At 47.3% G+C, this 27,965-nt stretch overlaps 2 long non-coding RNA genes across 3 annotated transcripts; one reads left to right on the top strand and one right to left on the bottom strand.

The window, feature by feature from the left end:
- The first annotated feature begins 434 nt into the window (after window positions 1–434).
- On the top strand, window positions 435–8,303 carry LOC128122802 (uncharacterized). Of its 2 annotated transcripts, XR_008222496.1 has the most exons (3): window positions 454–2,322; window positions 3,259–3,658; window positions 8,201–8,303. It is a non-coding gene; the product is annotated as an uncharacterized LOC128122802 (long non-coding RNA). The 2 variants fall into 2 exon arrangements; XR_008222497.1 differs by lacking the exon at window positions 8,201–8,303 and having other exon boundaries at window positions 435–2,322; window positions 3,259–7,296.
- Window positions 8,304–10,511: 2,208 nt separating this feature from the next.
- LOC128122803 (uncharacterized) lies at window positions 10,512–26,206 on the bottom strand. The gene is made up of 3 exons (XR_008222498.1): window positions 25,706–26,206; window positions 24,111–24,231; window positions 10,512–10,623 (listed from the first exon to the last, which is right to left on the bottom strand). It is a non-coding gene; the product is annotated as an uncharacterized LOC128122803 (long non-coding RNA).
- Between the last annotated feature and the right edge of the window lie 1,759 nt (window positions 26,207–27,965).

Consider the following 27,965-nt stretch of genomic DNA (forward strand, 5'->3'; position numbering starts at 1 on the left):
AGACAGTAGAAATGCCTTACGGCTTTGACAGCCCCTTGCTGAGCGCCCTCTCATCATCTGGGAATGAGAATTCATCTAACCACAGCCTGAATATTACAGTGCTTAAGAGATTACATGTATCTAGATATGAGAAATTGCAAGGTTGAGATGCTCTGGCTTTTGGTGCAGTTTCCATGAAAAGGATGCTCTTTGCCTAGCCTCGGCCTCAGGAACAGCTAGACTTTCTGTTTGAAGTGCTGGTTGCCCAGTGGCAGTCCCTGCCAGTAATGAGTCAGGAAACCCATAGCCTGCTCCTTGTCACTCCCTGCATTGGTGACTGGGAGGTGGACAAATGACTCTGCCTGCTGCCCTGGTTCCCAGAACCCACTTCCTAGCAATACAAGGGAGCCATTTGTCATTCTGCCACAGAGCTCAGCTCTGCCAGACATCTCATTCTGCTCCCCCTGCCAAGGACACAGCTCAGAAGGGCTCACTTGAATCTTGGGCTTTGTGGATCAAATAGACAGAGAACTCAGAGACATTGGGTCTAATTTGCTGTGTGACCTTGAGCTAGGTACTAAGTCTCTCTGAGCCTCAGCATCTTCAGTTAGACTCTGTGATGTCACAAGTGTCATCCTCCAACCCCCAGAGTACTCAAAGAGAAAAATGGTCACCTTGTTCTGACTGATGGCCAGAGCCTGACCCACCGTGAGCTATAAAAGAAGAGAGCTAAGTCTTATTTCTCGCCATGGAGAAGTAAGCTGTACAGTGCAGGGTGGAGCTGAGGCCAGAAACACTGCTAACAACCTGGACGTCCCAAGACCATCCACCACGTCCTGAGGAAGCGAGGCCATGTCCAGGTGAAGTCAGCATACAGAACGAGACAGCACAAAAGGAAAAAGGCAGTGAAGGCCCTCGGCACCACCTGTGCCGTGGACTCTGAGCTCTAGCCTGCTGTGGGGAGAGGTAGCACCCCACAGTGATCGGAAAGGCCCTCTCCATCCTCTGGAAAGCACACAGCCAGCTCTTCCATGGAAACCTGCTTTCCTACATGCTCAGTTCCTACTCTTTCCTGAAGAAAACAAGTAGGGGAAAGGTTTGGGGAGGGGCAGTCTGCAGGCTGAAGAAACAAATACCAAGGGGAGCAGTTGGCTTCAGAAGCCCTGGGAAGGAAAGGGACTTTTGTTTGCCTCTTTTCCCCAGCGTCCCCGTTTAAAGGAAAGCCTCTGACTGACCAACAGTCCTTCTAAAAGAATGACAAACAACGGGCATTGGAGCTGTGCATGGGCGTGTCTCCCAGTCTTGACGCAAAATGAAAAATGCAATTCTATTTATTTCATTGCTTTTTGAATCTGACTAGGGATTTGATTTTGTTCTAGTAAATTGCAGCTTGCAAGAGCCTCGGGTGCCAATGCAATTCCTGGAAACGAGGGATAAGATTGTGCACAGAAGACTCAAAAATAACTCAGGCAGGGAAGAAACTCATCAGGATCCTGCTCTTTAAGGCTGGGGAGTCCAAGGCTGACAATGGGATCTTAAGCCTGCTAGCTGCAGGAGAGGGACATTATGGGCCTCTGGGTTCTAGTGACCTTGCTCTCAGAACTGCTCTGTGGACCTTTGAGGCAGAGTGTACAAAGGCAGGAATCCTGGAAGCAGGCATCATCAGTGGCATATTAAACACAAGTGAGTAGAGCAGGTATTTATCAGTGTGCAGGTCAGGATTTGTGCTCCCAGGATTCCTGGCTATCTCAGTGCACAACGAGGGCACACCTACAACCTCATGCTGAGGAAACCACCCATGCCACCCTTGCCACCCTCTTTAAAACCTCTCTCAGTCTTTTTGCTGGCCTGGTACTCCAGGAAATTTTTTGGTAAGGATTGAAAGAATATTCTAAGATTCTACCGAAGGCAGTCAGAAGCAGGAAGTCCTCATAGTGGTGGAGACTCAAGACCTGGGGATCCTGGAAGCCTCAGCCAGGCCTTCATGTTGCACCCTCCTTCTTCCTCTCTTGCAGCGGCCCTTCCCACATAGGTGTATCCACCCTCTTCCCCTTTCTCCCAAGTGCTACATTCCTCTCTGCTGAAAGAATCAAACCTCAGCCCCTAGGAGTCTTGGCTGATATCCTGAAAATTTTGCAAACCGAGACCTTAAAGGCTGGTGGCAAGCAGGGTCTGCAGTCCACCCCAGTGCTTCTTCAATTCAGGTGCCCCAGCTTTAGTCACACAGTTCTCAGTCCCCCAGGCAGCTCTGTCCAGCTGTGGTGCGGAGGAAGTTCATTCATCAAGCCCACGGATGTTTCCTGAGTACCAGTCATGCATTGAGCAAGGAACCTTCTGTGCACGGTGAGTAAGGCAAGATTGTCCTTGCTCTCATGGGGTTTAGAATGACATCAAGTTAAATAATTGCATGAGTAATCAGTCTGTGCTGTCACAGAGGAGAACAGTGTGTCATGAATGTATGGGGCTGGGTGCAGTGGTAGGCCAAGGCCCAGGGTTTAGTCCATAATGCTCATGTATGCAAAGAGAGGCAAAGAAAAAGTGGAATAAGGACTATCTTCATTTGGAGAATCTGGGAAGTTTTCATTGAACATTTGATGCTTAAGCTGAAAAATTGAAAGACCCCTGGAGAAATACCAGGAGGAGAGAAGAATGTTCTAGGCAGAAGAAACTGCATGGACAAAAGCCCTGAGGTCAGAGGCAGAGAGCACAGTGCATGCAGAGAATTTCAAAGGTTTTTACAGGTGGAGTGCAGTGAGCCAGAAATCAAAGGATGTCAAATGAGTCTGTCTTGTCCCGAGCCACATGAGCTGACTGTGGAAGTTGTTTTAAGGGTTTCTGTTTTCTCCTTGGAGGCACAGAAGTTTAACCAAAATACATTCAACAGGAGAAAGGTGTGAACAGTTCTCGAGGACATGGAGCAGAGCTCTGACCCCGCTGTGAGCTGCAGCATTGATCTCCATTTTACATGCTGGGGCCCCAAGAGTAAAGGACACTCTCACAGCATGTGAGCATCTGGCTGCCTTTCAGAGTAGGCTCCATAGTGGTCCTGGGGACTCAGTGCTGCTGTGATCTGTTTCACAGGAGAGACTCAAGGGTGCAACTTGCCTGAGATCTGGAAACTACTACACAGCAGCAGAACTAGGAAAGGAGCCCAGGCTGGCAGTCCGTAGGGCTCAGCTGGTAGCTTCCAGGTTATGGTGCAGACAGCACCTCTTTAGTCAAATGGAGCTTTAAACACTCAAAGACAGCAGCCCTATCTCTGTCTTTTTTTTTCCCCAGAGGGAAGAAAGGAGAGGGAGGGGACATTCAGTGAACATCTGCTCTCATTAAGCAACTTGCCCAAGGTTCTGCAGCTGGTCTGACTCGCAGTCCACAGTGCCATGAATACATCAAATGTTCTACGGTCTTCTCCCTTCTTCCAGCCTTCCAGCCAGCGTGTTATTGGTTGTCCCTCCTGGCTTCGTTATCAGGAAGTCTGATAAACACTGTGGTGTCTCCTGGAAGTCCCTACCCAAAAGCCTTCTGACAAATGTTCTCCAGAGACTTCTGTATTCAGCCACCAAATAGCTATGGGCACTAGTATTCAGCCCACCAGATCCCCCACTTCTCCATTGGATGCTCAGAAGTCACCCACAGTGTCAAGTGCTATGCAGAGTCACAGGAAAGGATCTTGAGGCAGGTGAGGAGCTGAGTTTGGGCCTGTGTTGCACAACTTAGCTGTGGTAACCTGGGTAAATCTTAATGTTCCCCTGACCCTCATCTGTGTGAAAGGCCTGCTCTCCTCCCCGATCTGGGAAAAAGGATAAGGAGATCATAGTAAAGAAAGACGGGCTGGAGAGAAGGCTCAGCAGTTATGAGATCTTATTGCTCTTGCAGAAGACGCATGTCAGGTGGCTCACAACCACTTGTAACTCCAGCTCGAAGGGACCTAATGCCCCCTTCTGGTCTTCTCTGGTACCTACACCCATGTACCTACACACAATTAAAGGAAAATAAAGTCTTTACAAAGCAGCAAAGGAAACAGACTTAGAAAGTAGGAAGTATCACCTGGCTGGGAGATCATTTCCCAATGTCTTTGTGCTGGGATGAGCTAGCTAATGATCCTCTCCCAGATTCTCAGGTATATTTTATTTCCAGAGAGTCCCCATCAACTGCCTTAATCATCCTTCTCTTTTTTCCTGGTTCATGACCCCACCGTTACTGTGGCTGGAAGTTATCATCCAACTGACTAGTTCATCATCTTTAATCCGCATTTCCCTGTAGATTCTGTATCAGTTACTTCTTGTGTCACAGTGAGAAAATACGTGACAGAAACAGTTTAAGGGAGGAAGTGTTTATTGTTGCTCACAGTTTGAGTCTCAGTCCACTGTGGTGGGGCAGGTCTGGTGGAATTCAGGATGATGGAGCATGTGGTAGAGGGTGTTCAATATTGGACTGTGTAGCACAGTGATAAGAACCAGGGCCCAGCTGTCACCTTCAGAGGCCCACCTCTAGTAACCCACATCTGCCATCCATTTCCCACCTTCTAAAGGCTCCACAGCCTCCTAAAACAGTATTACCACCTGGGAAGCCACCATTCTACAATATGAGCCTATGGGAGATGTTTTGGGTTGAAACCATGAGATTTCTGCTTAGCACATGGCTCTTAGGGTGAGAAAAGACTCTCCTGAGGAGGTCACCCCAGCATCATGACAGGCCTCGGCAGTGCGCCTGTGCCACTGGCCATGCAGAATTCTTGGAATTCTTGCCGCTGCGTGGGGATGGAAACAGTTGCCTTGCCATTCCCTGCTGAAGTTTTTGTCTGATCAGCCAGGCACGGAAGCCTTCACAGCCAGCCTATGGGAAAGAGCGGAAGCCTAAGCTGTCAATGCTCAGGGAAGTCAGACTGCTCCATCAGGAACGCCAGGCCAGGCCTGCCTGCTGCCTCTTCCAGGACAGAGGGTTCCTGGGCCCTGGGCTCAAGCCACAACTCCGTATTCCAGGAGTTTGAACAAGTAGTCAGATGTGGGTGTGAGTGTAGGTTTGGGCAGAAGGGAGCCCTCAAAGTCCCCACTGGGTCTCAGGCAGCCACGAAATGGCTGGTCTGCAGGATCAGCAGCCAAATCCCAGGGTCTGCAAGAACCAGGTATTTGCAAGAAATTCCAAACCATTCAAAGGGGAGGCAAGCCTGAATCCATGCTAGAAGGCTGCATTCATCAGCTGGGGCACCAATACTCAGAAATATCTCCTTGTTGCACCACTGAGTCATAGGCATTTCAGAACTGAAAACCTCAGTTCAGTCTGTGTGCAGATTTCCTCACTTCCTCTTTTATGAACCAAATTTACCCAGAGTCCTTCAGGCTACAGTCTTCTCCCAGGCAACAAGACACTAGAAGTAACTAGCCATAGCTCTCATCACTCCACACTCCAGCACAAGGCTCAGGTGTGTTGCCCAAGCATGTTTTAGAGGGTAAAATGACAGAAATAATCCAAAACATGCCAGCTCAGCAGTGGATGTCCTGGGGATCACCATTTTGGTGGTTCCCATCTGCTCTGCCTTCCTTGTTACACCTTGCATGCCCAAATCCTCGCAAAATTCAAACCAGCCTGCTTTAGGGTCAAATGGCAAGGCACCCATGAGCCCAGACTCTGGCTTCAGAATGCCCAAGTTCACAACCCAAGTCCCACATACTAGCTGCATGAAATTGGAAAACAGAATGTCACTGAGGCTCCATGACTTCATCTACAATGTGGGGATCATCACAATCTCGGGGTCACTGAGGGTATTAAATTGAGTCAATGAATGCAGTATGCTTAGACCACCGCCTGGCCCTTGGAGGGTTCACTAAGCCCTGATTACTCTCATTATGCAAGTGCCCTTGTGCAGAATTTGGTGTGATATGGTGTGGGGCGTTTACCCATCAACCCCACAGTTCCCCAGAGTTTTCTTGAGTGCGAGCAGCAGGAAATATTAGATAGAAGCATTTAGATTGTGGAGATAAATAGATAGAAAATAAAGGATAGCCTCGAGAGGGCCTAGAACCTTTTCCAACAGGCCCTGACCGTCTTTGCCCCAGGGTATTTATAGAGACGCCAAGGGGTGGAGCAAAAGACCTCCTCCCCCAGCACAGCCAAGTGCAGACCATTTCAGACACCTGCACTCAGGCCTGTGGCCCTAATCATCCTCTATGCGGACCTGCTGGGTAAAGCCATGAGGAACCTGAAAACAGGCTCTGACAATATGGTAGAGGCTCTCGTTTATACTGTGCCAGGGTGATTCTGTCCGACAATATGGTAGAGGCTCCTGTTTATACTGTGCCAGGGTGATTCTGTCTAGACCTCACTATTGGGTCTGTTCTCACTCCCCATGGTCTTCCACTTGCTGATTTTGAGGGTTTGGGTCTGACGGGTATGAGCCATATGGAGTCCAGATGCAGAGTGTGCACTCAGTTGAGTAGATGTTCCTGCTCCTGGGAGTCCCCAGCCTCTGGAGGAGTGGACTGTCTCCTTCCCTGAGTCTGTATCACTGTTTGCTCTACAGTCAGGCTGTGTCAGTGTAGAGAGTGCCCATGGATTTATGCTGAAAAAGGAAGAGGGATCATCGGAGAGTCCACTAGAGACAGTGAAAAATAGCAGTGCATCAGATGTTTGGAGGAAAAGCAGGGGCAACTGCGTCCAAATGCTCCTGGAGACTGGCATGAGTCCCACCCAGGGGTACACATTTGCCATACCTCCTTTTGCCCATTTTGTAGTCTTGGTGGGAAATGGCCATTTCTGGAGCCACCAATTCTCATTCTTAAAGTTCTGAGCACAGGACATCCTGGATCATAACAGCCTTTTGAAGACTGACACCAGATGTGGGTCATCCAGGCTGAGACCCTGGGGAGGACCAAGACACAGAGGCACCACCCAGCCTTACTCAGAGTCAGGGAAGCCAGAGTGCCCGGACCCTCCAAATTCATGCAGAGAACAGAGACTACCCCCACCTCACTATGATTCAGCATGCCTTTCCTCACCAGAAGTGCTCCTGGTGGTGGAGGAGACACATGGGCACTGGAGACCAAAAGACCCAGGCTCTTATTTTTTTTTAATAAAAGGTAGGGATGAGCAGTTTGTGAAAGTGTGAAGATCCAAGTTCAGATCCCAGCACCTATGCAAAAGCCAACAACTGTTGAACCTCTCTGCAACTTCAGCACTCGGATGGCAGAGCAAAGCTGATGAGTGCGCTCATTGGCTAGCCAGCCTAGGCCCATTGATGAGCTTCTGTCTAGAAAGATGAAATGAAGGATGATCAATACTGAGTTTATTATGCTAAGTGAAATAAACAAAAAGGCAATACTGTGGCTCCACTTCTGTGAGGCGCTGTGAGACATCAGCCCCAGGGACAGAGCACCGAGTAGGGGCTGTGGGGCAGGTGGAGGGACAAATGGGGAATTCGTATTTATCAGGCTGGAGTGTCAGTTATGAAAGATAACCTGGTCTGCAGGTAGATGGTGGTGACTGTCACACACCTGTGGGATACTCAAAATTAGTGACCAGGTACCTAGGATTCCAGTCCGTGGAAGCTGAGGTAGAAGGATCTCAAATTCAAGGCCAGCTTGAATTACACAGTCCCAGGCCAGGCTAAGCGACATACTGTAACCCTGTGTCCAAAACCCAAGGGCTGGGGATGGAGCCCAGTGGTATATCACTTCCCAGGCCCAGACAGGCCCTGGGTTCTATCCCCAGCCCTATGAAAACACAAAAAACCAAAAACCAATACTGGTGACCCTATCCCCAAGATCTTTCTGACCTTCACAGCTCCAGCTTGTGATTTAGTGCCCTTTCCTCTCAGCTCACCTTCTCCCCCTTTATCATGACAAGCCTTATAGCCTCCAACCCTTTCCCTGTCAAAGACAAAATAGTGCGTCACTGTGAACCTTGCGGGCACCCTCCATCAGTAGAACCTGACCTTAAATGGCCACTCTTACCTTTCTCCCTCCCCAAGCTGTCTCTACAAAGGGAAGATCTGGGATTTATTTTCCCACTGATGAGCACTGTGCCAACAAGTCCCACCAGAGAACAAACGTTACCCCAGTGAGAAGGCCATGTTAAGTACTGCATTCTTTCACCCTCCAAAAATCATGTTAAACTACTTATCCTCCTGCCTTTCTGCCTCCCAAATGCTGGGATGGTGTATGTGTGTTTTCCTAGCATAGTGGATAACTATTTACTAAGTGGAATGTTTGACTAAAATTCATAGAGACCATGGAGCCAGGTGGCATCCTGAAGATGAAGAAGAAGAGTGAGGTGAACATCAAGAGGGTAACCCAGAGAATAACTGGTATCTAGTGATCTGCCACAGGTTTGCTTCCTGATTGGTTTGCAAAAGCTGATACTGGGGAGAACATCAGAGCTAAGCAGGTTGCCTTGACCTATATTCTTCTGTTACACAATAGCATTGATTGTCCATATGTTCCAAGACATCAGAGATTTTATTTTCTCCTGTATACAACTAAAACATCCACTGCTTTTGAAAAGAGAATAGAAGGAGATACCCAATATACTAACAATGTTTATCTCTAAGCAGAGACTCTGTAGGTAATTTCTCTTCACTGACTATCCCGCATAACTTCCCAGACCTCCAACCTTTACCTGCTTGCCCTCTCCATGCTCCATGTTTTCACTGCATCCCGGTCTGCATCCCCATGAGGTCAGGGGCCTTTGTCCTCTCTTCTGCAACTTAGACATCCCAGCTCCCCGGGAGGCCCTCAGTAAGTATCTGTTCGAACAAAAGGATGTCCTCACAAGAAACTTTATACACAGAGGGGAACCTACTCAAAGAGGTTAAGCCATGTGTCCTTTAAGCCCAGCCTAACTGCTAAAAGACCCACCTCTCCCAGACAGTCCCTCAACCCCACCCAAGGTCATGTCTTAGTCTCCCTGACTGACTCACACTTCCCTGCTCTGAATCTTCACTCCTGCCCTGGGTGCACACTCAGAAGCTGCCTCTGTCCTCCGGGCCTGTACCCACATTCTCTCTTGCCCTGGACCACTCTCCCTGGGTCCTTCCTGACTGCCAACTCCTGGCCATCCTATGTATCTCAGTGTACAGGCTCTTTTCCGTAAACCTGGCCCTATTCCCTTGCTGAGTGAGGCTGCTCTGCTCTAGGGTCCCAGGCACCCTCCTCTTTCTCATCTTCCCCTGTCTATCCTGATGGTCAACACTTGCCTACCCATCTATCTCTTGCACCTATCCCCATCGCCCAAGCTCCATAAAGACAGATAACACCGAACTCAGGACATTGCCCCATTTACAGAGGCTTGGCATGGGCACTGGTCTTACCCCTGGGTCCACCACCTCACCCCAGGTGGCCTCCTCAGCAAAGGCCCAGTGCCCAACCTCAACTCAGCTCCTTATCCCCCTCTGGACATTCGACAGGAGCCCCTGCAGACTCTTTGGACACCACCCCTCCCTTGGCTGTGGGTTTCTTACATTCCTTTCCTGTAATTTGGGCATACTTCCTCAGATGAGGTCCTTTTGGGACCTCCTCTCATCTTGGAATTCTTGGGCATACATCTCTCAAGAGAGTATCTCTCTGGACCAACTAGTTGGTTCTCTCTCCAGAAGTCATAGCATGCCCTGAGACCTATACTTCCTATACCATAGGGAGGTGCAGACCAAGGTGTGGTCTGGCTCACTCTGTTCTGCCTTCTCTTTCCTTCTCTACTGAAGCCTCAAGAAAGTAAGTAGGTGATGACTTGAAAGCATTTCTTACATGCTGGGCACTGCTGCCCACTCCTTGCCTTAATAGCACTTCCCTTCCATATCTCTACCGAGGAGGTAACAGCTTCTTTCCCCATTCAACATTTGGCCACATAGAAGAGATGGAGCAAAGCTGGGATTTGAACCCAGAGCTCGGTACCTTGAATACAGCCTTCCTGGTAAGGCCCAGCTACTCAAACACCACTCACCTTCCTTTCTGAGGATACCACTCCTGATGCTATGCTCCACCTGCCCCCACAGGCTGGTTCCTCTGTATCCTTCAGCATCCCCTCCCCTATCCTTCCGCAGGAAGCTCCCTCCTCCACTTCCCGCTGGCTGAACCACTCACTTTGTAGACTACTGGCTTCACCAGGACAGCCATGGAGCCTCTCCTGCAGGCCCTGCGCCCCAGCTTTGGCCAGTAGATGCTCCTTAAATACTTAACAAATGAGCCCCCCGGGATGGAGTAGAGGGCCTGACTCTCACTTTTCCAATCTAGAAAGCTCTCTCCAGCAAGACAAAGACCTCATATTACTCAAGGATATAAATCGACAGTTTCAAAGGCTTAATCCTTCCACACTTGCCGCAAACCCATACACACACAGAAATAAATACGTTTCTTTTTTAGGAGGAAAAAGAAGGCATTTCATGGCATCATAAACATTGTACTTTATTTTTCATCTCACGGAGCCTGTCTGGGTTTGGTTACGCTCGGGAGCCCGACGAGGACTCAGAAGCCAACACGCACATGAAAAATCGCGTCGCTGCCGCCACGGAGGCGCACAGAAGGAGCAGACGTGGCTCTCGGCGTCCATCTGTGTGTGTCCAGTGGTCATCAATCACTCCTGGAATGGGACCTGCGTGAGTGGAGCGGCACTGTAGTCCTCGGTAAATGGCAAAGAGATCTGGTGAAAGAGAGGCTGTGAGGGCACAGGGAGATGTAAGTGATGCAGAGTTAAGAAAGCAAGGACATTTTCAGGGTCTTTAAATTCGAAGAGCCCCAGAGCCCCAGTGCTGGCCTGGCTCCAGGTCAGCCTTGTCCTTTCTGGGTCCATCAGAAGTTGCACAATTCAGCCACAGTCTGTCTGTGTGCAATCCTTCACTCAGCCACGCAGAGTCTCCTTTCCTCTTCTGCTCTGTGCTAGAGAAGAGTGTGAGGTCCAGCCCTGGTCCCTTGCTATTTGAAAATGGCTGGATTTGGCTTTACAGTTTGATGCAGACAAGGGCGAGCTAGCTCGATGGGTGGAAGGCCTGCACTCTCAGCCCCCTCCTGACTAGGCTCTCCTGTGTCTCTGGTGAGATGGCTTTCGGGAATGGCCTCTGTAAACTGGAAAGAGCTTGGCCAAAGTGACTGTTTCAGAGAGTCATACTATGTGTTTACTGTGCCCCTCTTCCTGTGCTGAGGTGTTACCTCTCCATGTGATAGCTGAGGCTTGTCCTCTTTGGGAGATAGCATTGCATGAAAGCGAGATCCTGGTCTGAAGAGATGAAGGTCCCTATATTGTGTCACACTATTCCTAGGGAGCTATGAACAGATATATACTCATCACAGATAGGGAACTGACCACAGACCTAAGTTCAGATTCCACCAAAGTGTAACGTGAGTTTTATTGAGGTTGCTTACAGGAGTAGGAACGACTCAAAGACAGATGCATCGCCACAGCCCATCACAGCCTGAGTGACAGCTCATGAAAGTTGGAAACCAGGGACTCATTGCACAACCTGCAGGCAGCTCAATAAGAATGTCCTCTCCAGGTGGCTCAGCTGGTCTGAGGCTCTTCCAGGCAGCTCATCTGATCTCTGCTTCTTCCAAGAAGTATGGCTGGTCTGCCAATGGCTCTTGGCAGTCCTTGTAGCTTACCTATGCTTGGAGAGGAAGGGGCCTAAAGAATCTTGTCAGTTTCAGGAACTTCCTAAAGTCTTTGAGTTGCTTACTTCCTAAGCTCCACAAGCTTCCCTGCCCAATGACATGCTTTACCTCCCTTTAGAACAGTTTTATCTAAGAGGAAATTAATTGTTAGACATCACTTGTTGTGGTCTAAATTTCCCCCTGTTGGCTGGGAAATTTGAAGGCTTGGTTCCCGCCTGGTTGTGTGGTTTGGGGAGGTTTTGGTAGTATAGCCTTACTGGTGGAGCTATGTCACTAGGGACAGGCTTTGAGACTATGTAGATTCCCCCACTTTCGTTTGCTCTCTTAGCTTCCTGCTCCTGCCACCATGTCTGCTGTTTGCTACCATGCCTCCCCTTCTCGTGGACTCTTATCCCATACATTGTTTTTTGGTTATGGTGGTTATCACAACAGAAAAGCAATTGATACAATACCATACAAGGAAAGACACCAGAAAGCTGGCTCTCCCCTATCCTCTGTGCTGGTCAGCTTTTTGTCAACTTGACACAGGCTAGGGTCACCTAGGAAGAAAGAACTTCAATTGAGAAAATACTTCTATCGGATTGCCCTGTAAGCAAGTCTATGGGGTGTTTTCTTGATTGATGATTAATGTGGGAGGGCCCAGTCCACTGTGATTGGTGCCACCCTTGAGCAGGTTGGTGGTCCTGTGTTATATACAAAAGCAAGCTGAACAAGCCACCAGGAGCAAGCTAGTAAGTGGCATTCTTCTCTGGTCTCTGCTTCTTCAATTCCTGCCTCCGGGTTCCTGCTTGAGTCCCTGCCTTGGCTTCCCTTGGTGATAGGCTGTGATTGGGATGTGTAAGCCATATAAACCCTTTTCTTCCCCAAGTTTCTTTGGGGCACAGCAACAGAAAGCAAACTAGGACAGTCCCACATGGGAAGACAGTGAGACATGGGTGTCAGGAAGCCAAGAAGAGGCCCTGAAGAGGGTCTTTTGATCCTGGATATTAAGACTTCTCAGCTGTGAGAAATCAGTGTCTATGACCAAGTTGCCTACTTTTGTTGTTATTGTTGCTGTTGTTAGGGTGTTTTGTTATGACAGTTTAAGTAGACAGAAGACAGCATGCCATATCTCCTTCAGATTGTCAGGGATATAGAGCATGCACCCGTAAGAAGGAAAGAGTCTTCAGAACAGACAGACCTTCAGAAACCTACGTCCCAGTGTCCTCAGTGGCGGCCCACCTTGTGGCTCTGTGTATCCTAATCTCATCTTATTGAAAGGACACCAGTCAGACTGGATGGAGGACCACTCTAAGTACCCATTTTGTATTAGCCATCTACCTCTTGTAAGTTTCTGTCTCCAAATACAGTCATATTCAAGGCACTTTTCATCAGGGATCAACCCATGAACTGGGGTGATGTAGATTCCCATACCAGCACTCAGTGCACGCCTCTCCTTACAGGGAAGGTAGGAGTTGGGCTTTGTCTCTTCCATACATTCTGTGTTGGTCATTAAAACTTCTCCAGACACTCAGGGACACTGGTGAACAATGTCTACTCAAGCATGTGCAGACCTTATGACTTAAGAGTTCCACTCCCACCACAAATGTGCCCTGTGCTCACCCTACAAGGGACATCAGAATGCTTGTAGCATTAGCACAGAGCATAATGGCCTTGAACTGGAAGCCACTCAGACACTTAGCAGGAGTCACATGGCTAACTAGTGTATAATGTGTTCAAATGATGGAATATGTCTCACCCAGCAATATTGAAGGGACTACTGCACACAGCACCCTGGATGAACCTCACAAGCACATGACTGAATAACAGCAACAACAAAAAGCTAGATCCAGAGCAGCAAGGGTGCCGATTCCACCCACACAGAACATACAAACAGACAATGCCGAGGAAGGCATGGTACCAGCAGTCCACACAGTGTTTATGCATCAGCGTGGGAGGTGCAAAGGAGCTAGAAGAGTATACAGAAATGCCCCGTTTCTTCCTCTGCAGGCTGGTTCAACTCATGCGAACTCTGAAAACTCTACTATACACTAAGGAGGAGAGAAATTGGGCAAAACACCTGGTGTTGACTTCTGACCTCTGCACACATGTGCATACACATGTACCCACACACACATGCAACACAAACACAATAAAAAATACACAAATAAAAAATAAAATAATTTAAGTATTTTCTCGGCACTGATGAAATGGCTCAGTACTGAAGAGCACATATTGCTCTCCCAGAGGATTCCAGTTCTGTTCCCAGCACCCATGATGGTGGCTTGCAACCATCTGTAACTCCAGCGCCAGAGGATCTGATGCTCCTCTCTGGCCTCTGTGGACACTTGCACTAACATGCACATATTCCTATACAGACACACATAAATAGACACTAATTTAAAATTTAAAAATTTTTTTAAAAATGTGTTTCAGGGGAAGTTGTGGAAAGATGGACAATTCTTCTGGAAGGAAAAGCCTTGTTCTAGAATGACTTCTGTGATAGTTTGAATCAGAATGGCCTGCAGAATGGCTCATGTATTTGAACACTTGGTCCCCAGTGTGCAGAATCATTTGGGAAGGATTAGGCGGTGTGGCCTTGTTGGAGAAGGTGTGTCACTAGGGGTGGGCTTTGAAGTTTTAAAAATGCATGCCCTTCCCAGCTAGCTCTCTGTCTGGCTCATACTTGTGAATCAAGATGTGAGATCACAAATCCCGCTATCATGCCTTTGCTCCACCATCAGGGACTCTAACCCTCTGAAACTGTAACCCCAATTAAACGCTTTCTTTTATAAGTTGCCCTGGTCGTGATGTTTTGTCATAGCAATAGCAAAGTAACTAAGACAACTTCACAACACGAGTTTAAGTAAAACCCAGCCCCCCCACCCCCCGTCCTTTTGCCTCTGACAACTCAGTGCTAGTTTATGCTCAGCCCAGGCCCATCACTCTTAATCTCAGGCACCTGGGACCTGATCTGAACTCTTGCAGTGTCTGCCCATCATGGAGTACCCTCCGCTTCCCCAAACTGCAGGGCTAGAAGACTTCTGCATCCTGGTGTCTGTTCCCCAGAAGCCTTACCTGCCTGATTTGCTTGCCCTTGACAGAGATCTTTGCTAGAGCAGACTTGTGAAAAGAAGCACCTTCCCAGTCCCAAGCCAGGAGGCTGATGGCACGGTTCTGCTGCTCACCACCCCTGTAGGCTACTGCCTGCATGCTCTCTCCTTAATAATTTGTAAGACTGACACCTGCTCCCTGACCCTGATCCTCAGGAGAAGGCATGCTTTCCACTGACCCAGATTCTGCGCCTTTGACTGTGAATAAAGAAGTTAGACTTCTGCCCCCAGAGATCAACGCTTTGCAAGATGCTCGCTCAGATTGGATGAGAAAGAAAACAGGTCTGCTCAGGGTCTGAGGTCATTCTTTGTGGGAAGAATGCTGGCCAGAGGGGCTGTGGAGAGAGGCTGTTCTCTGGGGCAGCCTTGGGAAGAATGCATCCTTCTCAGAGTTTCAAGGTGCCTCTTCTGTTTCTGTTAAAAGCCTTATGGAGGTCTAATTTACCTACCATAAAATTCATCTTTCTCTGGGCACAATTCCCTGATCATTGGTTTATTACAGAGCTGTGCAGCAAGCAGCACAATCTAATTTTACAGCATTCCCACACCTCCCTATAGGAATGGCTGTGCCCATTAGCACTCACTCCATTGTTCCCGAAATCCACCGCCAAGCCCCACCAACCAATAGCTTACTTTCTGTCTCTGTAGAGAGGCCTGTTCTGAACCTTTCCTGAAAATGGTATCTTATAGCATGTGGATTTTCTATATGGCTTCTTTCACTTAGTGCAATGTGTTTGATGCTCATGTGTTGGGGTTTATATCGAGACGTAGGTCCTTTTTATTGTCATATACTCTCCCATTGTATGGACATACTACACTTGACTTACTCTTTCCCCAGATAATGGGCACTTGGGCACTTCCACAGTTTCAGCTATTCTGAATTCTACCCCCATGAACACATGCATGCAACACCTTTTATATACATGGCATATTTTTATCTTTATAGATAGTATATTTTTATTTCTCTAGAGTAGATACACAGGCATGGAATTGCTCGATCATGTGGGCTCTCTTCAACATTTTGAAGAACTGTCACAGTGTTTCTCCAGACAGCCACCTGTTGGGTGTCTGCATTCTTGTCAAGACTTTTCATTGCCTGGGTTTTTGTTTCTAGTCACCAAGTGGGCATGAAATGGTCTCTCCGTGTGGTGCTCATGACCCAGAAGCTGTTTGTGTGTTTAGTGTGCTTTCCTAAGGAGACCTACTTGTTAAATAATATATTACAAAGATGGACCCCCCACCACCACCCCAAAGAAAAGAAAAGGTAAATGTGACTCTGTAACAGACCCTGACTGTCGTCTTCACGCTACCATTTACTGGGTTGGTTTTACACAACTACACACATCAACACCTTGCATATTCAACTCAACTTCATTTCTGCTATTATGACCCCCATTTTGTAGATGAAGAAATGGAGCAGGGCTGTAACGGAAATCCAGATCTGTCACTGAAGTTGATGTTCTTCAGTTCCCTCCTGTGCTTCTGTAGCCAGATGCGCTCTGTCATGCCCAGGGAATAAGTGCTCTAGCCCTCAGCCATCAGAGCCAGGACTCAGAGAATGGGGAGTTTCTCAGGCACCATCCTACGTGCTTTAGATATTAGCTCACACAATCTCCCTAACCAGCCTGAAGCGTGTTCCTCATTTTTCTATTTCAAGACTAGAGGGCCGAGTTCACAGAGGTCAGCTCCCTTCGTCAAGTTCACTCAGCAGAATTGACAATCAAACAGCCAGTCAGTCTTGTTCTGGAACCCGGGATCTCACATGTCTGAGGTTATGATGCCCCTGTTCCAGAAAGGGGGTTGACTTACTCTCATGAAACAGAGACCAAGCTGTATTCCTCCCCCGCCCCTGCCGCTATAATGACTAGAAGTACCCCTCCCCTCTGCCACTCTCCCAATCTGATGACATAGAGGCAGAACCATGTCCCCTCCTCTCTCCCGTTCTGATGAAAGAGAGACACCTCATGCACAATCCATACCTCACCACTGTTCACCATGAGAAAAATAAGTCTGTTATTCTCAGAACAAACTACAATTGCTAGGAATCAGGACCTGGCTAGAGCTGCTCTCTGGACTGGCCAGCCTAGGTCCTAAGGTCCTAGTTGGTGCTCAAAACTGCTGACATCTCCAGGAATGGGGAGACGCTGCACACCTGCTATGTTGAAAGTTATGTGCAGCTTAACAAGATCCCTAGGTATTCCACATGCCTAGACTCCCCATGTGCTCATTGGAGACGAAGAAACAGCCCTAAGAGCCGGTGTTCACAGTGGCATCTTCAGCCCCTCTCTGTGTACCTCATTGATCCTTGGGCACACCAGGGAAGCTCTGTCTATGGAGCAAGCACACTCTGCTAGCCTCTGGCACCTCCCAGGCCTTTCTCAGAGCTCAGCAGACACCAACTGCATGCTCACCTCCATGCTGCTCCCTCCTAGGGTTCCTCTACCTTCATGCTAGGAAGCTTCTCCTTCCAAGGATCTCAGCAGCTGAGGCGGGGGGGGGGGCATGGCAAACATCTAAGACTGTGGGTGGATGCTTACTGTAAGTAGGGTGTAGGTTATATTTTCCCCAAACCCTCATGACTCCCTTTACTCACACCCATTTGTGTCCAGCATCCCCTCTACCTGCCCAGCTGCTGGGAGTGTGACATTGGGAGGCCTATCTTACGTTCTTCCTGGGAACAATGATTCCATGAAACACTCCCATCAGAGAGCATGAGGAAGACATTACAGGGCTAAGTGCTTTGGAGAAAGACCCTGCATTGAAACTGTAAGAATTTAAACTGTAAGGATCCTAAGGCTGGAGATATGGCTCTGTAGTTAAGAGTACTTGCTGCTCTTGCATAGGACCCAGGTTAAGTTCCTAGTACCCACATGGTCACAGCTCACTACCTTTCATAACTCCAGTTCCAGGGAATCTGTTGTCCTCTTCTGGCCTCTTTAGGCAACAGGCACACAAGTGGTATACAGGCTACATGTAAGTGAAACATCCATACATACTGTATTTATGAATCGCAATTTATTCAGAATTACCCAAATGTATTGGCTTATACATTTTCTGTTGTCAAGTAATCAATCCCTGTAAATTTAGTATTACCAACATCACATCCCAGAAAAAGCTACTATGGACAGAGAATCTAGTTTCCACTGTCAAAGGCCAGTGGGACGCAGGAGTCTGCACTTTATCACACCGTCCTCCCTTTCCAAGAGATGCTGCTCCAGAGGCAGCATTGCCTCACAGCACAGCACAGCCCGGGAGACCGACCAACCACCATCTCCCAGCATGCCATGTTCACTCCCTGATGCCATGTTTGAGACGCTCTAACCTGTAGACTTGACTGCTATCACACAAAGTCAGAGTCATGACGGCTTACTCAACAGACGGTTGTTTCTCCCAGTTTTAAGGTCTTGGAAGTTTTAAATCAAGGTTCAGTATTTTCAGTGTCTGGTGAGGAACCATTTCCTACTTCAGGTGGCCGTTCTTCCAATGCATCTTCGTGAAACAAAGGTGAACAGATGTGTTTGTGCAAATGTGTATGTACATGTGGAGGTCAGAGGTCAACATCAGTCATCTTCCTCAGTCATTCTCCACCTTTTTTGTGGGGGGCCAAGGTCTTTCATTGAATCTGGAGTTTTTCTAAGCTGAACTAAGCAGCAAGTTCCAGGGATCTTCCTGTCTTACCTCTCCTCAAGCACGTGATGTGCACCCCCACCCCATGCTCTTTTATATGCATGCTGGGGATCTGAACTCAAGTCCTTGTGACTGCATGGGAAGCACTTTACTGACTGAACCATCTCCCCACCTCCATGAGATCTCCCTCCTGAGGGTATGAATCCCAGTTACAGGGTTCTGCCTTCATGACTTAATCACCCCCACATCCTCACTTTGTGATGCTAGTATGTTGGCCTTAAGATTTCAACACATCCCATTGTATCCCACCCTCAGACCCCCCAAACTGTGTGTCACCCTTCTCTGAAAAGTACCGAATCCTAGTAGAACTAAAAGTCTGCACCCATTTCAGCATCAATGAACAGAACCGAAGTTTTAAGTGTTACCTGATTATCATCTAAATCAGATACAAGCAAAACTCAAGTGAGCTTATGAACTCAAACGGGGTCTGTGTTTCCAAAACAGAGTGGTGGGCCAGGTAAGATGGAGAGTCCTATTTTAAAAGGGAGAAGCATTAAAGGATAGGAAGGCTGGGTGCAATGGCAGATACTGAAGGAGTGTTTGAGCCAGGACTTTAAAGTCAGCCTAGGCAACACAGTGATATTAGCTAGATAAATGATGGTGACTGGTTGGTTCATAGATGATGGGTAGATAGGTGATAGATAGGATAAATAGATAGATGGATAGATAAGTAGGTATATAGATAGATAGATAGATAGATAGATAGATAGATAGATAGATAGATAGGAAGGATAGGGTGATGGGTCTCAATCAAATACAAAATCTTACAACTTGAAAATCATCTTCAGATCAATGCTTTTTCCTTGGTGGAGGTCCTACCCTCATACATATCCATACAGGGTAGAGACTTGTCCCCAAGCTCTAGGTGGCCCTGCTCCTATAGCTTTGCTGAGTTAGCACAAGCCCACAGCTCTCACAGCTTGGAGTGACAAGCCTGTGGTTCTTTGGGGCTAGGCTCGAATGTTAGGCCTCTGCTGTCTTGGGCTCTTGAACACAGCCTCTCTCCTGTGGTCCTGCTGAATAATGACCTAACAGAAGCTCTCTAGTTCTGTGCTATGGTTTTATTCCCATAGCTCCCAGCAGCTCCATTCTTAGACATATAGGTGCAGGCAGCCCTATAGCCACGACTTCATGTACTATGGATATGCACATGCTCAGTGAAAAGTCAGCCACCTGTGACTCCCAGAGAGGTGACTGTCCATACCACACTGGAGCCAGTGGAACTGGAGTGACCAACAGTACCTGTGGCCCCTCCTTTGAAATATTCTTGTAGTCTCTGGATCCCCTCTCTAGTGGTTGGGCCCTTTTATTGATAAGTACTGCCATATGCCAGATACTTAACTCATTTATATGAAACATAGCACTTAATGCAAAGAGCTTTCTACAGTGAAATACCCCCTTTCTGCATTTAATATATCAAGGAATTGATACATGAAATTCAAACTGATTTATCCATCTTTGTAACACTTTAGCTCATGCAGCCTAACTCCAGAATTTGAGATCTTAATCAATCTATTATAATTGCTGGCAACCATTAAACTTGTCGAACTATAAAATAGCCTGAACTTTTAGTTTGCTTTCTCACATTCTCTATGGAAAAGCATCTAACTGCAACTAGCCATTTGCTCATCTTTTTTCCTCCAAAATACTTTAAATTTGGTGAGTGTATTTTGGTATATAAGCATAACAACTACACTCACTCAGCACTATGCTAAGTGCTTTACATAAGATTTCTTTTTTAAAATAGTATTTTTGTTTATTCTTTGAAAATTTCATACATTTACACAATGTATTTTGATCATATCCCTCTACCATTACCTCCCTAGATCTCTTCCTAGTGCCTTGTACCCATACCCATCACCCTCTCAACTTCATGTCTTCTTTTTTTGTTGTTAATAAGCCCCAATGTGCAATTAACACTGCCTATATGTACACAAGTGTGGGGCCATCCACAGGGGCATGGCCATGTCCCCAAAGGAGAGTGACTTTCCTTTCTTCAGCAACCATCGGCTGCTAATAGCTTCTCTGCCAACCCCGACTCATGCTGGAATCTTGACTGACTTGATCTTATGCAAATCTTGTGCAGGTAATCACAGGTGTTGTGAGTCAATATGTGCAAAAGCCATGGTATGTCCACAAGTCAACATTTCATAGCTCTCCTCATCTGTCTGCTCTTACATTCTTCCCACCCACTCTTCCACCATGTTCCCTGAGCCTTGGCTGGAAGAAGATTGATAGAGACGAACCATCTACAACTGAGCACTCACAGTGACTTATAGTCAGCACTTTGACCAGTTATGAGTCTCTGCATTAATCATTACTCACTGCAAGGAGAAGATTCTCTGACCAAAGTTGAGAGCAACACAAATCGATGGGCATAAACAGAAATATTTAGAAGGCTATTTAAAATGACCACAACAGTAGGTTGCCCCTAGGGCCTATAATCTCCTCAATCGTGGGCTTTTGACCAGGTTTACAATACCAGGCATGAGATCTCTACCAGGGAGCAAGCCTAATATCCAGTCAGATGGTAGCTGGTTACTCCATAAGTGTCATGCCAATGTGCACAAGTGGGTCTATCTTGCCAAGCAGGTGAGAATTGTAGCATGCAGGGTCCACTGCTGTGTGAGACTCTGTTGTTCCTCCCTCAGCAGCCTGGACAGCACCTTCCAGCACTATGTAAGCTAGCTATCAGGTAGGGAGTTACCTGTCAGTCAGTGTTGAGTTCATCAAGTTTTGCACTGAAAGTAGTCTTTGCAGCAATAAGGGTTTCCCATCTCATTATTTTAGGCAACCAAGAGTAACAGCAATAGCTTGTGTTGTTTGAGGTGCCCTTGGGGACTCAAGTGGATGATTCTTAAACAATAATCTCTGGCTTCTATTTAGATGGCTGTCTAACCAACCTTATTTATCAGATGGCCACAAACTTTCCCAAACAAACTTTTTTTTTTTTTTTTTTTTTTTTTTGCTGGAAGTTTCTCTGGTCCCACCTGGCCCCGGGGTCCTGCAGCCACTTATAAAATAATCACTCAGAGGCTTATATTATTTATAAACTGTATGGCTTATGGCTCAAGCTTCTTGCTAGCTAGCTCTTATAACTTAATCCAACCCATTTCTATTAATCTGTATGTTGCCTCGTGGCCATGGCATCTTGTTGCTCCTTCAGCATCTTGTTGCTCCTTTGGCAGCAGCAAGCATCTCTCCCAACTCTGCCCTTCTTCTCTCCGTATCTCTGCTTGGATTTCCTGCCTGGCTGAAAGCTTTCTCTCGACAGCTTTATTATCCAATGGGAGCCACACATATTCACAGCACACAGAAATACATTCCACAGCAAACTTGTAAATCCTTTACAGTCCATCCTGAGAATTCCCAATCTCGAGGTCTGAACTCCTTTCAGGTTTTTCAATAACATCTTTGAATCATTAGTCTTTTCTTGCATCATGCTATAAGCATTCATGAGATGCCAAGCCACTCCTTCAACACTTGCTTTGGTATTTTCTCAGCCAAATTTCCATCCAATTTGGCTTCTTACGAGCTCTGCCTTCCATAAAACACTAAGATGAAAGGACAACTCAGGCAAGTTCCTGGACAAGTAGTAACAAAGCTGGCGGGTCCTCCCTGGTTAACAACATGCTCATTTCAATCTAAGGTCTCATCAGAATGACCTGTGCCACCTACTCTGATAGGAATGTGTGCCCCAGAGTTCATGGGTTAGAAACATGAGGTAGTGCTAGTGAGAGGTGTTTGACTATGGGGATACCACTTTCATGAAGGGACAAATGCCTTAGAGTGGGAGAGAGCTGGTTACCATGAAAGTGGGCTCCCCGTTGAAAACTTCAAGTTCAACACTCTCTTACCCTTTCTCTCTTACCATCTTCCCACCTTCAGCCATGAGACGAAGCAGCCCACAAGCCCTGGCTGAATTCTGGAACCCTGACACTGGACTTCCTTTCCTCCAGAACTACAACAAGTTTCTTTTCTTTATAAGTTTGTCTTTTTCTTTGTAAGTTACCCAGTCTTTGGTACTTTGTGATACAGCACAAAGCAGGCTAAGAACCATCCATGCTTCTACCAACATTCTTGATATCTCAAATACTCTCTAAGGTCAAGGCTTTCTCTGCAGCTCTCCACTGTTTTCTTCCAAGACCTCATCAGAGTCATCTTTAGCAGTCCATTTACAACAATGTAGGCTTTTACCAGCATGCATCCCAGCACTCTTCCAGCCTCTGCTGGGTGCCCTGCTTGAGGACCAACTTCGTACTGTTAGATATTTGCACAAAAGCCATCCACCTTTTTGGTACCAATATCCTGTCTTAGTTCATTTTCTACAAAATGAACTTAAGATCCTGAGAAAGCAAAGTCTGTGCTAGCTCTTGCTGATCCCAGCATCCCTTGCGCCCAGGAGAGCCAGTCATGTAACAAGCCACTGTGGCTGAACGAATGCAGTGTTTTCTACGCTTCCACCCTCACCTGCTCACAGAATGGTTCATTCTGTACTCATATTATCTGTGGATTCATGACCAAAGAAAGTGGAGGTAGTGTCCACCATGATCACAAAGTAACTTGAGGACACAGCTCAAGGCAGGAGGGCAGACGATCCTAATCATACTGTTTGGTTGAATGATGAGAGAATATGACTTTGTATATATTCTGGACTTTGTAGTCAAATGTGGAGGTTCTAGGAGTGACTTGGAATTGCTTAATCTCCCTATACCCCAGATTCTCATCTACAAAATGGGGCTATAAGACACTCCCCCATAAAGTTCTTTCTGGGGCTTAAATGAAAGCTCAACTCAATGCCTTCACAAGGTAACTACTCATTTGATGCCAGCTGCTATTATTAGAATCATAACCGTGGGTGATGGGTTCTCAGAAGAGATTTGCATCCCATTGGGAGGTAAAGAGCATCAACCCTCTGTCACAGCTTCTGCCAAAATGTGAGGTTCATTCCTTCCCTTTATGCAAAAAAAAAAAAAAAAAAAAAAAAAGGCGTGTTCGACTTGAGCTCCAGCAAAGAGCTCTCCCAGACTACTATCGGAAGGTGAAAATGACTTCATTTTCATTCATCTTCCCGGGGCTGTTTCAGCTGACACTGGCAACAGAGCTTTAAGCATTTGATATTGGCTTGTCCTGATTCATTACCCTGGCCCCTTCCTGTACTCCCACCTCCGCAGGCTGAGCTGCTCCAGATGGTCCCCATCAGAACTCCAAGGCTCCCCGGGCCAGTGGAAAGCACCCAAGCTGCCTCTTGGTTACTGCAGGTCTTGCAAAGTTATTTCCTTCTCTGATTGGTCCTCTCATTCCCCGACAATGCCAGCCCTGCAATGTCACGTAGAAATGGCCACCAGGGAATGGCTTTTAAAACAGCAAATTGTATCAAGGGCGGGGCTGTGTGAGCCCCATCTTCAGCGAGGAATTTCCCTGTTTGGTTTGGCCATCCAGTGGAGCATTAGACAGCAGTTTAATCATTATTACCAGTGCTGCACTGTGGCTCTCTGGAGAAGCACTAAACTGGAATGAAAAGGAACTGACATAATTAGTCTGACACAGTTCAATAGGGAACTATTACACCAAAGGTAATGAGCTCCAGTGATATGTTAATGTTATTGTAAGAAATTATGCCAGCGCAACAAAGTGGCTTTGGGGTGGGGGTGGGGACAGGGGACAAGCTGGGAATTTTCCCAGGCAGTAGACTAATGAGAGAGAAAAAAGAGACAACAACAAAGCAAGAAGGCTTGTAAAAACCTCTTTCTCTTACCTCCAGGTATCTGTGGTCACTTGGGGCTGAGGATCTGTTACTCAGGGTCCAGGGCATAGAGGAGGCCATGTAGGCAATGCTGTCACTGTTGATACAGACAAGTAGCTGGATATTTGTTCAGCTAGGAAAATAAAAGGATCAAGAGAATTACTCTGAGCACTAAAAATCAATGGAGGGATATGGTGATAGCAGTTCCTTTCTGTAGTTCTTAAACATCTCACAGTTTAGAGCTTGGCGTCAGGAAGCAGAGGGACACACTCAGACAATAAGGACTCCGATGATGCCCACTAACTGTAACTCTAACCAAGGAATTTAACTCCCATGACCTCAGCCTCCTCATCTCTGAAATGGGTACATCAGTGCCTGCCTTCAAAGCTGAAGTTAAGCCCTAAGGCTCCCACTAGACAGAAGGGGTTCGATAAGACAGGGCTGACACAATGCTGGCCATTTGTCCTTGCACTTGGGCAATCTCTGAGCATGCTGTCATGGACCAAAGCCTTCTGATATTAACATCAAATCTCAAAAGAAGGAACATTTGCACAGTTTGAACTCAGAACATTCCAACATTTCCCAGGCACCAAGAACTCACGCCCATCTTCCATGTTCATAGGAGTCCTGGCAAAGGCCAGCACAGGACATAACTCAAGTGGGGACTTTTGCCTGGTGCGATTATTTTTAAAATCTGAATTCTCTTAAAATATGGACAAAAGGAAAAGCAACTAACCTTATGGGAGGTAGAGTTTCCCCTACACAGAACCCCCTTTTCTTATTTCTCCCCTGGCTAAAAGTTAAAAATAATAATAATAATAATAACCATAGTCAGTCTTCAGAGGCATGGATTCTAGCCACATTGGTGGATTCAGCCCACCATAGATCTGAGATATTGAGAAATGAAATATTGTAAGTCTTGAACAAGTAGAGAGCTTTTCTTGCTATCATTCCCCAAACAATACAGTATTAACAACTACTTGCATATGATTTACATTGCATTGGACAGCGAAGCAACCTGGAGATTATTTAAGTCATGCAGAAAGATGTCTGCATGTTCTATACAAACAGTATCCCATCTTATGCAAGAGACTTGGGCATCTCTGGGTTATGGTATCTGGGAGGGAGCCCTGGAAGCAACCCCCCTACTCCAGAATATAAGAGAATAGCACACTGCCCATGATTTATATTAATTTCTAATCCATTGCCTCATTCTCCCAAAGCAATCTCTGTGAACCGTACAACAGGCACATTCTTTGCTCCATTTCATAGATAGGAAGACTGAGGCACTGCAGATTAACCGTCATCCTCGCTGTGTCACACAGCACAGGAGAGGAAGGACAAGCGTGAACTTTGACACCAATTCCTGGAACGAGGGCTATGTCCCTGGGCTGCTTCCTACGTCCACAAGCTGCACCCTCCATAAACCTCAGCCCAGGGGGCAAGACATGCTTGGAATGAACCACCCAAGCTGAGAACCTTCTTTATACCCTACAAAAGGGAGGTCCTTTGCCTGCTGGGGCCATGGGTGACTTGGAAATCAGCCTTTTGTGGTCTGTTTTCTGAGAGAAGGGAGGCCACCCTACTCTCCCCTGTCAATGTTTTACCTTCTCAGGCCAATCTCTGCAGACCACAGGAGCAGCTTTGCCTGAAGAGTTCAAGCATCTCTCAGACAGCAGGCAGCAGCAGGACATTCAACAGCAGGCCAGCAGCTCTCCAAGTGCGCGCCTCTGATCAGCAACCTCGGCAACATTTAGCACTTGTTAGACACCCCATTTCTCAGGCTCCACGGCAGACCTGCTGTGTGTGATGCTCTCGGAGCACAGCCCAGCAAGCCGCAGTTCACAAGCCCTCCAGGGCAAATGATGCACACAGCATTGTGGGGACCTCTGGTCTTGCATGCCATAGGATAGAGGAAAAGGAGTGAGATCTCATTCGGACACTCCTTTTTTTCTTTCTCTCTCCCACCAGTCTCTCTGTACCTTCTGCCTGCCCTACCTCTAAGTCTGACACCTCCTGCGTGGTGTACCCACACCCTTCCTCTGGACTGTCCACTGAGCAGTTCTGGAATCTTGCCCTTTCTCCTGCTCACAGTCTACAACACTGCAGCTAGATGCCACAGGACTTGCCCTCTTCTGGCAGAGAAATGGGCTTCAGTTCTACGTCAGGCTCATCCTGTCAACCAAGAAGGCCATCCACTCTTTTCCTGACCATTTAAGGGCAGAGTCATTCTTTCCGCCAAAGAATTGATTTTCTTCTGAAGACGTCACGTTCTAGCCTATGAGGGAAGTGTGAGTTATTCTGTTAGTACGGCTCGTCCCACTCACTGTGAAATGATGGCAGGCCCTTATCTCCTATTAGAGCTACATCTCCTGACTCTCTGGGCCTATTTTCACACCAAGAAACCAATACGTGTCTGAAAGTACCTCTGAGTCACCCAGCCTGGTCTGGCTCCTCATTTTTTTTCCTGAAGGAGGAGGGGTGCAGTTCACCCCATTCTCCTTTGCTCACTACATGAATGATGGAGACAGGAAGAGCAGCAACAGGGCTGGTGATGCTGCTTACCAGTAGGACCCTACCTTGTTGTCCCAGGCCCCACCAGTACCCACTGGGCAGGGTTTCATGGTCCCCTGTCCCTAAGAGGACCTGGAACAGCAGAGGCTGGGTCAGGCTACCAGACGGTGCTGGGTTCTACTTCCCCGAGTTTTTCTGGACCAGCTCTAAAGCATATGGCATGCCAAGATCCATGGCCCCTCATCACTGTTCATCTTCAGAGGAGGTGGATTTCTGCAAACAAGCAAACTTTCTGGAGCGGGCCCTGCCCAACAAGTACATGGAATTCCTGCTTATGGCTGTGGTCACACATGCATGGTCCATACAACAAGTGCCTCCCCTCCCACCCTGCTGACCATGAGCCACAGAGGGAGCCGACATCTTCTCAGCGGACAAGGGAAAACCCTAGTCATGTGTTGATACCACTTGTTTGGATAACAATGTCCCTTACAGGAAGAATATCAGTTCTGGGCCATGCCCTTCCCCAGTGTAGACAGGAAAGCCTCAGTGCTAGGTTCTACCAGTCAGCCAATCCAGTGAGTCACAAGGAACCCACCAGAGATTTTGTTCCCAACATGTTTTCCAATGGCCACCAGCAGAGGAAGCTCTCAGGAAGACCACCTCTGCTTTCTCCAAGCTGGATCAGAAGTTGGGGTAGGGCCAGTTTATTGTCTTTAACCTCACACTTTAACAGATTTAGATTGCAACTGGCCAGACAGCCTGACTTAAACTGGCTTAAATAAAACAAGAAGAAATGTGTGGGCTGTCCATAACCAATGTTTAGCAATAGGCTCGCTGCAGGTGTGGCTGGATATAGGTGTTCCAGTGTACACTACTGACAAATGCATATTAAGACTTCCATGTTCCAGGTGTGGTTATTAGTATGAAGACTAAACTCTGACCTCGTGAAAAGTAAGCCTGTGTCACATAAGATTACCACTGGTTGATGCTGCATCCTTCCAGGTTCAAATCCACAAGGAGCTCAGAGTCCAAGCAAAAGTCCCCGAAGCACTGACTAGTCACGCAGGAGTCACACCCTCAGCCTAAAGCCCTTAATCTGGCCAAAGGAGGTGGAGGCTGTCAGTGACTCAGCCTCTGATCTCATGGTCCTTTCAGACCAATGAAATGGATGAGAGGAGATGGATAGTTGAAGATGGGATTAATACTAAAATAACACATGGTCTCCTCTCCCATTCCCTCTGCCTATTGGTCTCCTTGCTTGAGGATTGCCTTTTCCCCTGAGACGCAAGCTCCTCTGATGGACTGAGCAGGCAGAGCTAGACTCTCCTTCCTCCCCAGGCTTCATCTAGAGGC

Source organism: Peromyscus californicus, unplaced genomic scaffold (assembly GCF_007827085.1).
Source record: "Peromyscus californicus insignis strain IS unplaced genomic scaffold, ASM782708v3 Scaffold_3__1_contigs__length_106647218, whole genome shotgun sequence".
NCBI lineage: Eukaryota > Metazoa > Chordata > Mammalia > Rodentia > Cricetidae > Peromyscus > Peromyscus californicus.